Source organism: Gymnodraco acuticeps, unplaced genomic scaffold, assembly GCF_902827175.1.
Source record: "Gymnodraco acuticeps unplaced genomic scaffold, fGymAcu1.1, whole genome shotgun sequence".
Lineage (NCBI taxonomy): Eukaryota > Metazoa > Chordata > Actinopteri > Perciformes > Bathydraconidae > Gymnodraco > Gymnodraco acuticeps.
In genome coordinates, this window is record NW_022992095.1 from 516,224 (window position 1) to 530,000 (window position 13,777).

At 40.3% G+C, this 13,777-nt stretch overlaps 1 protein-coding gene across 6 annotated transcripts in view; it reads right to left on the reverse strand.

Moving 5' to 3' along the window:
• Window positions 1–13,777, reverse strand: part of stxbp5a (syntaxin binding protein 5a (tomosyn)) — a 93,601-nt gene that overhangs the window by 59,734 nt on the left and 20,090 nt on the right. The window lies entirely within an intron of this gene.

A 13,777-nucleotide genomic window follows, 5' to 3' on the forward strand; every position in this document is an offset into this window, starting at 1 on the left:
AAACAGAGCTTGGACCTCATTCATTACGGAAAGATGGCTGGACCCTTTCTCGCATCCCACATACGTCTGAGTCACATTCCTTTCTTAAAAATATTCAACACCTTTAAACGATACGCCACATGACTTTGTTGTAGCAAGAAGCTTTTTATTTTACGGAGGTATATTCCTCAAATAAAAGCACACACGAGCGAATTACCCAAGACAACAGTTAATAATCCAGGTAGATCATTTCACTTAGTAGTATTGTAAACAAAAGAAAGTGCTTGCGAGGAAGAAATTGTCGAAAAACATTGAAATTGCTGCAGCGAAGGAAGAAAGCTTTCAGAGGATTGTGGGGGAGAATTCAGATGTTTAAATATCAGCAGAGAAGAGGCGGATATTATGTGAGCAGATGAGAAAATAATAGCAGGGAGAGAGAGCATACAGTTAAAGAGAAATCTCTGATAAAAGATGCAGAGAAGAGAGAAAAACATCCAGTTTGGGGTAGGGGGATAGAGGCTAGGTAAAAAGAGAGAGATGAGGGGAGAAGGGACTGACAGAGAATAACTGGATATTTTCCTGAGGAGAGTGAATGGGTGAGTGTCCTGATTATATCCATTCATTCAGGGCTAAGGGTGGTGGGAGGTGATTTTTCATACAGGGGTCACATAGAGGTGTAACACCCTGGGGCGCCGGCTCTATTGCTCATCATTAGTTAGTGTGTGGTCGAGTGTGTGTAAGGGTTAGGGGGGTGGTAGACTGTGTGTTTCTGCATAATAACCAGCTATTGCCTGCAGAGGTTTCCAACTCAAATACAGTTTAAACTGCACGCCAACTTATGAATACAGAATACCGTGATATAAGACAGCTTCAATAATACAACCAAGATCTATAAAAGTATATCATAACCTGGATAAAACATCAAATCCTGACACATTATGGCAGACATAGCAACACTAACGCATGTGCAAAGGGAATCAGCATTATTACAATAGAGATAATGAAGCTGGACGTTAATTTAAAAAAAAAATGTACCTTGAAGAAAACTAGGGATTGCTCTGGGTTTGAAAACTGTTGGGTTAAAACAACTAGTACACAACTCGACATAATATAAAAGCAGTTCTACTCCATTTTAGGCATTTTTATGAGGAAATGCTAAATATTATTTCTATATTTAAATCAAACAGAATTCTACAAATTCACAAAGAAAAGTTATAAACCAGTGGGACAGAGAAGCAGAGAAAGTGATGGAAAAAAAGAGACATTCCTTTGATTTGCCATTAAGTAGGAAAAACCGCCTCACATACTGACAGTAGAAGCAACAGAAACAACAGAACAAGCTGATCCCTAAAAATCTTATTCCAACACCAATAATCAAGTCCTTCTCCCACAGTGCAAAGTGCGTCTTCAGCACCTACTACACCAGCACCACTGTCATTTATTAAGCTCTAATTCATGTGATCATTACCGAGGTGTGCTGTGACCATCTCAATGAATAAAGCCACAGCAATGCAGCATTACAAAACACCTCATTTCTCCTCAGATAAAAGCCCTGTACTCTTTCTGTGCCTTTTTTCTCTTATGAATAAAGAATATAAAGGGTTTATAAATGAACAAACATACTATATATTTTATTACTTCTCTTCTTCTTTTGCATCATTTTTTCCACATTATCTATCTTCACTCTTTGGCTATTATTCAATGTATAGCTATATCTGACCGCAGGCTATCAGAGTGACACAGTGGCCTTTGTGCGGCATGAAAAGCGTCCCCTCAGCTCTTCAAGTGGATTAAGCTTTGCCCTCGCCCTCCTGGACAGGCAATTAAAGGACTTCAGCTCTGAGCCAGTGATGTCCTGACCAGGAGAAATCTACAGGCTCCACTGGATTTCAGACACTAATCCTTCAGTGAGATGGAGCAAACCTGAACTATGACACCTGGAGGGATGCACTACTAAGTGAATGATGATCTGAGTCGTCCCTACATGACATCTAGCTTAGCCCCAAAACTCTAGAAACTTCTTCACCAGTCACTTTTCTGTAAGAAGCGCTCTCTCCCTCTGCTTGGCTTTTATTCAAAGATCTCTCCATGTATGATTTAATCCAAATTGAGTTGAATCATGGAAGCCAATAACAGGAGGATATAGATTCTCTTCAAAAGTAAGTATGATCCATTTTCAGATGTGTGAATAAAGAGGTAGACTGCAACTGTCGAGAGAATAGGCTTTCTTCATTTAGCTTGCAGCTTCCTATTTTTGTTCAAGAAACACCTACAGTTAACTCCAAGGGGATCACTTGGAAATAACATTGTGAATAGTTAGTCATTAACAACAGGATCAGAAAATAGAAAAATAAAAGACGACATTTTGATGGAAAATTCCTAGAAAGCTAACTCAATATTACATGCCTCCTGCTTAAAAGAGAGAGGAGCAGCAAGAGACAAGAAACGCTGTTATTTCTTGTCTTACCACAAACAGGACACCGGTTTCTCATATTTAATCCCAGCACAAAACTAGTTTTTTTAACACCAAGATAAGCTGCATTCAAAAACATTGCAACTCTGTCAATTTGTCAACTCTTGACCTGTCATTTCAGAAGTTCAGACTGTGACAGGTGCACTCGGCATTCAGCGTTAAGAGTTTAATACACAGCAAGAAATAAAAAAAATGAAAAGTACTCTGACTATAAGAGATGAGCTAAAAAGCTCACTTGACCTAAATGGCTGCAATCCTGCAGGATACTGCTGCCGGCTAAACTGTCACTGGGACACTGGTTAAAAAAGTGCAAGTAAGAGAGTACAAGCTCTTAGATCAGCTCATTTAATGAGGATCGTGATGTATGATGAGCCTAAAAGCTGTAATTATGTTTCCTAATTATAATAATACATTTTGGATAATTGTTTCCGTGCTCAGAAGGAGAAAAGTGATGAGAGAAAATAGCGCCTGCGTCATTACTATTCACCAAAACATAAGAGATAGTGTACCTCCTTGAATGTCAATTGCATTACTGATTGTACATTAAAGTGTTACCTAAATAAAAGAAAGATTTAAATAAACTTGGACAACATAAATGTTAGTTTTTGTTAACCCAGCTGATGCGACAGAGAATTGGCCGAGAATTTCTTAATTGAAAACTCCTTCCTAATGTTGCCCGGCAACAAAACCGTTCAGTGCCACAGACGGAGACAGGGGAGGATTTAAGGATGTGCTTTTTAAACTGCTCACATTGCCTTCTTTCTGAGGAGAGGAAGCCATCCCACGGTACATTATCAACATCAACATGAAGCATACACGTTGGCACAGCTGGAATCAGAAAAAAATACTAAGTAAAAACTGCATTTTGTTCGTTTTTCTGGTGGATGTTGGCTCAAAGATTAGCATAAAAATGCAGCAGGCCACAACGAGAATCCAATTGGAAAGAAGAAGAAGAATTTCACCAAAGGTACTTAGTAGTAGTAGACTTAATGTCTGCATTCCTCTGTTTACATGTACTGAATGAAGATACTTGTCTACCGTATCTAAATGTTGTAAAATATTGTTATTTGGTTATAAAGTGTGTTTACAAACAATTGTTTTTTTTAAATATGTGCATAAACTAAACTCAGTACATTTTGGGTCTGCAATTCAAACAAATATTTATCAAACATTCAATGCTTAGGTTTTTGCAGACCCTATTTTAGATTTGTGTTTAATTTGTATATATCTATCATGTTTCTCTGTTGTCAGAGTGTCTATAAGTTAATATATAGAAAAGATTTACAATAAATTGTCAATGTTTATAAATGGTTTGGTTATTAAAATATTTAAACATTTAGGATTTTAAAACGTTTTTTTAATTGACTTAAAAATGATAAATTAATAATAGGCTCATCATTGAATACAGGCTTGAGAATAATAAAACCTGTATAATATGCAGTGAAAATCTACCATTTTGTCTTAAAAGTAGCACTCCGATTGTTATTTATTGGAATGTCCTTTCTGTTGCTCTCAATAAATTGTGGGCAATTCAATCTTTACCCAGTGCATGAAAGCTTTTACATTTGTTTTTGTAAACCTCCAACACTGAGAAGCTATTTACCACTGTTGACTGTGTCCAAATGGGTTTCCTATAAAATACATGTTTCCTCTGGCAGTGTGTCTTTGCCTCGATTTCACACCGGGGCGCGGAAATAATTTCAATTTCTGTAGGTTGTTTTCACGTCATTGGCTTTTGACATGCTATAATAACATTTACAAAATCTTTCAGGGGATTAAAGAAAGACAAACAGGGAGAGACTCAAAGTGTTTATAATGAACATGATCCCACTCTTTAAAGCAAATGGAAGGTGCGTTAGCGTGTGTGTTATTAATTTAATGCGTTTTCCCCACACTATTTCCTCAGAGACAACATGTTGATACACTAGGAAAAATCCTCCTACGCAGTTATTAATTTCTTTCAGAGGCAACAGTTTTTTGTCAGGAGAAAAGTAACACGAAGATGGAAATGAGAATAGAAAGATTTCACATTTCTGGTCAAAAATCTGTACACGACCTTTCCTGAATCTTAAAATGACACGCATCCCTTCACAGGGAAAGTTCCTCGACATCTCAGTTGCCAAAGTCACATTGTTTCCAGTGTTTTAACAAACATGACCCAAAGTCACGCTGCAGTGCCTCGACTCCATCCACATGGGACAGGCTCAGTCGAAGATGTGTCACAATCGCTGACAAGAGCATTTCTCATTCCATTTTAACCAAGCGAGGCCTGTTTCTCGCTCTGCGGCCGCTCACCACTCTGCACCAACTCTAAAAGTGGACAGACTGACCACAGGCAGCGATGAGAGCGAGACAAGACAGGCAGAGAGAGGAAGACAGGGAGCGAAAGCAGAAAGTGGGTCAGCTTCACGTCTTGTCAAGACGGATGAAATTTCCCCGAGATGTTCTGGAAGTCAAAGTTGACTGATAATTCACTTTTATATTGCTACTTGCATATTTATTTTTGTCAAAGCCACAGGCAACTTTCCTGACAAATAAAAAGGTGAGTCACTGGGCGTCTGGCAAAGCAAAGTTGTCATAGAGAGAATTGTCCGGGTACAGTGGGGAACAGACTGCAGGTTTTATGAAACCACGTTATCCAGGAATAGAGTTGATCCTGATAAGTGTAATTGAATAGGGACGAGCCTGTATTTCACTTGAGAGAAGGGTTGGCTTGCTGCTTGTCTGCTCACTTCAAACATGTCGTGCCTCTGTATATTAGGATGTCTGTGAGAGGAATAAATAGAAAAATAGAGGAGAAGGTGCAGCGTTAGATGAGAATAGAAAGCCTCAGAAGGATGGGACAGAGTAGAAGGGTGGACAAAGAACAGAGGCATATTTTAAAACGAGCAAGAGCGATGAAAACTGATGGCCAAGATAAGGAAATGGATGTGGAGAAGAGGAAACAGTAAATGAGAGAAGAGAAAAATAAGAGAAAAGTGGTTAATGGACAATGAAGAGGAGAAGGAATAAGGGAGAGGCACTGAGAGAAAGAGCCAGAAAAAGCAAGCCTTGGAGCACTGAGTTGCTATGACGTTGGCCTGGAGTGACGTCAAAGCTAGCCACTCATACATCACCCTCCCGGGGAGGGGGCAGGGCCTCGGGCCAGGCTGCTCTGGACCCAGAGACAGTGAGGCGATGCAACTGGGCGACATGAAACAGAATGACGCAATGCAAAAAAAGTATTCATAGGGAAAATAGAGAAAGAAAAATACAGGAGGATAAGAGAGGAAAATAAAAAGGCTTTCATATTTAAAAGAAAAGGATGAAACAATACAGTAGTAAGCCTTGATAAACAACAACAATGCAAAGACCCCCACCGCAACCACTAATGACTCTGCTCAGCTGCTATTCCACACATAATTCAGATCCCAATTAGTCCTGATATCCTACAAATCCACCTTGACCTCATCTACCGCCCCCCCCCCCCTGCCTGCGGCTGTTTATATCACATTTAAAGGCTGCTGAGGGAGCTGCACCTCCGTCGCCTCAGGCCATGATGCATCCCTGCACTCTGCTATTACCAAGCTCTACCTTCATAATGGAGCCTTTTTGTTGCTCTACCATGATTTAGCATATTCTCATCTCTTTTTTTATATAATAATAGCTTTTTGAGTGCATGATGTAAAAGAGATTATTATTTTTGTACATGCCTTTTAATAGATCAGTTCATTTATTTTTGTTTTAAAACATTTCATCCAATCATTTAATATGTTTTGTCAAAACACACAGGCTTGGAAAGGCATCAGATGAAATGCTCTTTTTCTCTCTTCACAGCACTGGAGAAATGAAAGCTTGTGTGCATCACTCCTTACAATGCTGACAGGTTTCTTGATTCATATGGAATAGTAGACATGCTCTGGACAGAGAGGGCATGGCATTTTTTGAGTAACATTTGAAAAACGTCTCAACTTGAGCAAAAAATACCCACTAAACAGGTTTTCAGCTGTCGCTTAGCAACAGCAGGAACAATAACTAGCATCCTACCGAGGGGCTGGTGCACATTGCAAGATTAAAAAGCTGGTTGATTGAAAGCGGATCTTCAACCTCTGACTTTTGGTGATTTACACATTGTAGCTCAAAGGACCCCTAAGACTTATTCGTGTTAATTCCCTCCCCCCCCCCCCCCCCCCCCCCCCCTCTGGCAGAACATTCAGGTAGCACCACATCCATCAATAACAGAGCAGAGCGCGAGGGAGCCATGAGATTCACATCACTCTCTTGAAAAAAATAAACATGGGTATTGTCATGCAATCATACTGAACCCAGGCAAACACCACACAAAGCACCGATACACACCAAGGAAAAACCTAAAGTCGAGCAAACTGGTGATTCATTTGTTTAACCCTTGACACGTTTGATTTATTACGCAGGCAAACAATTAAACTGCGATGGGGCCGCTGAGTATTTGTCGCTGCCTCGGCTTCCACACACACACACACACACACACACACACACACACACACACACAACACACACACACACACACACACACACACACACACACACACACACACACACACACACACACACACACACACACACACACACCACACACACACACACACACACTCCACACACACACACACACACACACACACACACACACACACACACACACACACACACACACACACACTCCACACACACACACACACACACACACACACACACACACCACACACACCACACACACACACACACACACACACACACACACACACACACACACACACACACACACCTTGGTAAGCACTGCAACACACATACACATCTATTATTGTTCCTGTCTTCATCTAGATGACATTCTTGACAATGGCAATTTGCTGAGGTGCACAGTTCAATGTTGCAGTAATCCAAATCCATCCAAAAAAATGTGCAGGTTTTGGGCTGGTTAGGAGCAAAAAAGAACATGCTGTATAAATAAAAGTATTGCGCTGGCAGCTTCTGTGTTTCTACAAAATGTGAGATTATCAACAGGCACACATGTGATCCTAATGACGCTGCACAGTGCAGGATAAGAAGATTAAACAGATAGCTCTTAACAAAGGAAATATTACACAAACTAGCCACCATCCTCTAGGGCAGTTTTAGTCTTCCTCACTGACCTGTGCAATGAGTCACAATCATGACACAACAAGAGCTATGTTTCCAGTTACTGCACACCACAATCACAACTCTATTAAGAAATATTGTCTATGAATTAGCGTGAGGCAGCACAGGCGAGGCAGGCACACTGGTGATGCACAATTGTAACCCCCCCCATGCTGCAGGGATAATGTGAATTGTTGGTGTCTGGAGCCTGGCCAGCACTGCCCAATAGCAGGGTGTTAATAACCCAGTGCATCATCTATTTTTAGCAGGGCAATTTAGCAATGAGCTACTGTACGACCACTGCGAGGCGAATATTTGAAAACAGATGAGACAGACGAAGGGAGGAGGAACATAATAAAGGGAAATAGGTTTGGAAATGCACTGGCTGTACAGATCGAAGGCGGGAAAGAGGAAGGGGAGGGTGGGAGCAGAGGACGAGCGGGGATGAGATAGAAGCAGGATGGAGTAAAGAGGTAAAAAACCATGAGGGAAATAAAATGTTGAGTCAGCAGAACAGCTTGTGGCCAAACCCTCCAGCAAAAGCATGCATAGCAAAAGAGAGAAAAATGAGGAATGTAGTGGGGATGAAATAAAACAGGACAGGAGGATGGAAGAGAAAGAGAGTGCGACAGAAGGATGAGATGGAAAACACATTAACTCCCCAAAGAGAGAGAGATACAGAGTGAATAGAGAAGAGAATTACAGGAATACTCCGGTTGTTTGACAAACCCAAATATCTTGGACGGACATGTTGTTGAAAGGGTTGTTTGTCTCATTTCCAGTATGTGACAGACAGAGGCTTAATAGAAATCATAAGTTCTGCCGTTGTGATAGCGATGCAAAGCCAGTTAAAGGATTATGTTCCAACAGGCGCGAGAGCTAAACAATGTCTGCAAGTGACAAGTGGCTGCAATTACTGCTCAAAAGGTGGCTGTAGTGTTGGGGTGGTCTGTTCTGATCCGCAGAATAATCACCATTTTATGCATTTAATAGTAGCAATATATGTTTGTTTTTTACAGAAAACTATTCTAGTGAAGCCAAATTGAAGTAAATGACCTGTTCGGTTTGAGGTGAATACGATTCACACAGATTGTGTATGTTTCATTCATTGATACATCCATATCTCAAAGAGTGCACCTAAAAATAAGCTGGGTACAAGGTGTGTATTAAACATGAGTTCTGGCCTGTGGACGAGTGCAAAGACACCGATTCCATCTGCTGCTAACACGCTAGCGCTCTGAGCCCCGCTTGGCCAATTACAGCCTGACCTGTGGTAGAAGTGGAGGCTCTCAACTCCCTCTGCAGTCTGCATCAAATCTGCCCTCTGTGATTTACAACTTTACTTAAGCCTCAGCTATACAGCCCAGTGACTTTAACAGCTATGAACCACAACTTGTCCTATTTTGGTATTTTTGCTCACATTTGTCAGTAAGAATATGTACTAATTTATCACAAGGTGGATACTTAGCCTAGACAAATCAGTACATTATGTAAATAATAATAGAATTCTTTTTTTTAAATGTCCCAAGATACAGCAAAGGGGAGGAGACCAGCTACCTCTTGAATGTTAAATGGTCACTCTTTAAAAAATGATATATATACACAAACAGCTACTCTTTTTACCATGGTGTACTTAAATATTTATTTTCAAAATATTTGTATTAATTTTCTTGTTCAACACAGAATTCCCACAGATGGGACTCACAATGCAGTGAGTTGTGCAAACATGTAGCATTACATTCAAAAAGTAAAGACATTACACCACTAGCAGCAAAGTCTTGTGAACAAATCATTATTTCCATGGTGTACTTATTTGATATTTCTTTTTGTTTACTTATTGTGTTTTTTATTATTCATAGCCTGTTTTTATGTTTTAATATGCAAGTCTATTCTGTTCACTGCACTATACTTCTGCTGTTGTAATAATGTACATTTCCCTGTTGCGGAAAAAATACAGGAATTCTGACTCTGAGACCGTCAGGACGCTGCAGCTTGGTTTGGCACGGCGTGGCTAAAGCGGTCCAACCCTGTCTAATGGAATATCCTATCTGTGTCTGTGTGTGTGTTCCTGTAGAGAAAAAAACTTCACAAGTTGGCAACAATACTTGTACTCTGCTAGAAACCTTAACAGATACCATCTATCACGTTTCAAAGGAGAGTCAGTCTGTTCAATCCGTCTCTTTTAGAGCCACACCTTCACCTGCTGGCCTCAGATTAAATCCCACCTGATCTCTTTCCCGTTTTTGTCTTTCTCTGCTTTCCAATGTTCGTCATCCATTATCTGACAAGAATAAGAATTGAGAAGTCCAAGTAAGGGAGAGTCATGACTAAATATCCCTTTTGTCTTCACTGATGTTGAAACTTAACTTGGATATTAAACAAAGCTTTATTACTATCACAATACAGACAGATTATCAATATTGGTTTACTGCATTAGGGTTTCAAATACCACTTTAGCTGCAACAATTACTCCATGTATCACTTTGACAAAACAAGTAACAGCTGTAAGAGTCTAAACGCTTAAAATAAAAGGCTTTTAAGTTCACTTTTAGATCGGCAATGCTTTTCATCGGTGTATAAACGTTGAATGTGTTATCCAACAAGAGACACGTCTATGATATAAATGAAACATGAACAGCCAAATCTCTAAAGGGATGCTTGTTCCTTGCACCAATATCTCTTTCCTCTTTCTCACCTCACACATTTAGTCCACTGTTATCATTGGATTACACATATTGAACATGCTCACGATAAAAATACAGCACTCCAATCTATAAACAGACTATCAGATGGTCCAAATAATAGGGTATGTAATGCCAGTGGAGCCCAGGAGAGGAGCTGGTGCAAAAATCATCCCTGACATCTGATCAATTTCCCCATGTAAACACAAGGTTTTACACTGATAACGGCTCGTTATTGGATATTGTGGATGGGAAGAGGGAAGAAGCAGTTTAAAGGACAGATAAGGATGAAAAGCTTGTACTTAATATATAAAATATGAACATCATCTTCCCCCCAATTATGATCAATGTCTACCTTACACGACTGAGAGATTTATGGACTGAGACAAGACACCATAAGGCTCATGGAGTGAAAACAGCTATAATCATTTGAAAGACAAAACCCAAGTGAGTATGAGAGAGGAAGACACAAACGACTGCAGGACTAAAAGTCTGTGACTGGGCTTGCTCCTGTCTATGAATAATGTATGTGTGGAATTGGAGCCAGCATATGCATTAAGATGGCTTTATGTATTACTTTCTCAAAGTGGTAGGAAGGGAAATGTTTTATTAGAATGTAACTTAATGCCAAATTAACCTTTAACACATTCACAGTGAGAGATCATGGGTCTTTGTTTTAATACAAGCTCTAAAAGGCAATTAAATGCATCTGGACTGAGGAGCTCTCTCATTAAACACTAATCTAATCTTAATTAAAAGAGTACTGTACTGTGCTGTTCCATAGATAAGCAGTGGATGTAAGTAGTCAGAAACAGCAGCATTAAAAATGAATGTTACCATATCAATAATGCTAAACATGTTTTACAAACCAACAAAGCCATTAGGCAGTTCCTGAAGCTAGCCTCATTCCCAACACTATCTCAAAGCAAGCAAAGTGTGTATGTGTGTATATGTGTGTGTGCTCTCTTGTTTCTACGTCCTTCCTCTACCCAGACTCAAGCATGCATCCACACGCACCCTCTGGCACTGATATCAAACAAATCTTTTCTAAAGGTAGGACCACGGGAGATTAGCCACCGTTGGCCTCTAATGCGTTTCAATGTGCCAGCCAATGCAGAGCCAGGCCCTACTTTCAAGGACAGGTACTTGTAAGCTGCCAGCGCAGCAAGAGTCAGTATACTGCAGCCGTGCAGTAACACTCCATCGACTCACACCCCAAAAAGAAGTGTGTGTTTGCAAGAGACTTTTAATCTAAAAATCGGTGCATAGAAATCGTGTACAAGGGAGCAAGCAGGATCAACTTGGTCTTTCAAGGATCTTTCACGGAAGGATTAGTTAGATGTTTGACATTTAGTATCATTAAGAAGGTCAATTTAACCTTGACTCAACTAAAAGAGGAAACAGTTCAGTCAGGGGGAAAACGTACCAGATCTGATTTATGTACAAAATGTTCTTAACAAAATAAGGAAGAAATTACCAAATATATTGCAGAAATACAGCAACAGTGTCTATGGATTTCTTTCTGATGGATTGAGCTATCTATACAGCACTCCCTGCTGGCATGAATTCTGTTGTGTCTGCTTTAAGACTAATTAGGCACACCGATGGTACATTGTATGGTTGTCACTTTGCCAATAGCACGCCGGAAGGGCGTCTTGCCAAAAGTGTCATGCAGCATATCAAATATTAATCGGACTGCTGTCCTCTGTTCTTTGATAAATGCAAGACAGATAAGGGCCACACACACACACACACACACACACACACACACACACACACACACACACACACACACACACACACACACACACACACACACACACACACACACACACACACACACACACACACACACACACACACACACACACACACACACACACACACACACACACACACACACACACACACACACACACACACACACACACACACACACACACACACACACACACACACACACACACACACACACACACACACACACACACACACACACACACACACACACACACACACACACCACACAAACACACACACGTCCTTCAACCAGAGGACAGAGGTTGTGTTAGTGAACGTCTGCCCTGCTGAACCGTCCTCTAGCAAGATGCTGATTCCCTGACAGTCACACAGTCAGTGAAAGAAAAAAATGACAGAAATAAATATATTTGTAAAGTGTGAAGAACAATTTAAAAAAAGATTGATCAAAGGAAACGTACTGTGATTTTCATCGCACTGCACAAAGTGTTAAGGATTCATTAAGGTGCTTTATTTTCGTTTAAACATGACGTTCAAATTAAACCCGCCTAAATAGCTGCGAGGGTTCTCATAACGTATATAACATTATCCCCTTGCAGACATGGGACATTTTGCAAATGTGTCCACCCCAGCACAATATTTAAGACTCTGCAGACTGAACTTTTGAACATGTCCCCCAACCCAAACCCTCAACGTAGTACAGACAGAACTGTGAGCAACGTGGATCTGTTGACCAAACTTCTGTATGTTTTCATTTGGCATATATCCTGGCCCTAATAATGTCCTGCAAATGTGATGGCAATCTGGCCTCATCTTTAGTTTTTTTTAATATGAAATCATGTAAGAAGAAATGTTGGTCCAACGGTACCACTAGAAGTGAAATGATTAAGGAAAACATAAAACAATCACCTATATTTCATGGAAGTCAGGCCTCTTGTTTATTAAGTAGCTCAATATGAACTGAAGTATTGGTCATGGCGAAGTGTTAAGGATCTTCTACAGGGAGTGATATTCTTTGATTCTCTACATTATTATCAGAGACAGGTCATCTGCCTTAGATACAGCACATACACATCTTTACATATGAACTAGCATGTTTTAATGGTGGAAATGATTTTATTGGTTTCTTATGGTCGCATATAGAAACAAAGGAGTACGACAGGGAGACAGGCCAGGGGTGGACATCAGAGAGACTGATGGATTAATGCAGGAGGTGATGAATAAGATTGGATTTAGTAATTTGGGGCTGCAGAAAGAAAGGCATTCTGTCTGAATGATAGGATTAATAAAAAGAACATACATTCACACAGACAAACACACCGTGCACTTCGTTAAGCAGCACTTTGATGACTCACTGTGCAATGTAAAAATGTGCGACACGCACACGCAGCACAGTGTATATTATTTGTGTGTTATTTCTGTAGTGTCGCGGATTATAGCAGACAGATTGACATAGGAGAGAGAGTATGGGGAAGAAACAGACATCATCTCATCACACACCATATACAGGCCTTCAGTGGGAGGGGTCTACAGTGAGTGCATAGTGCAACAAAGGCAGTTACATAAGAGGAGAGGATTGTCCCTGCTTGTGAGTGTGTGTTGTGTGTGTTTATAGACATGTGTCATGTGAGGGCACACAGGACAGGATGTGTTCTGTTTTATCACTGTATGTCAGGCAAAGTGCCTATAGTGTGCAGAGGGGAGAAATAAAGAGAGTGCAAGAAAAAGAAAGCGCGTCTGCCTGGCTCTGCTA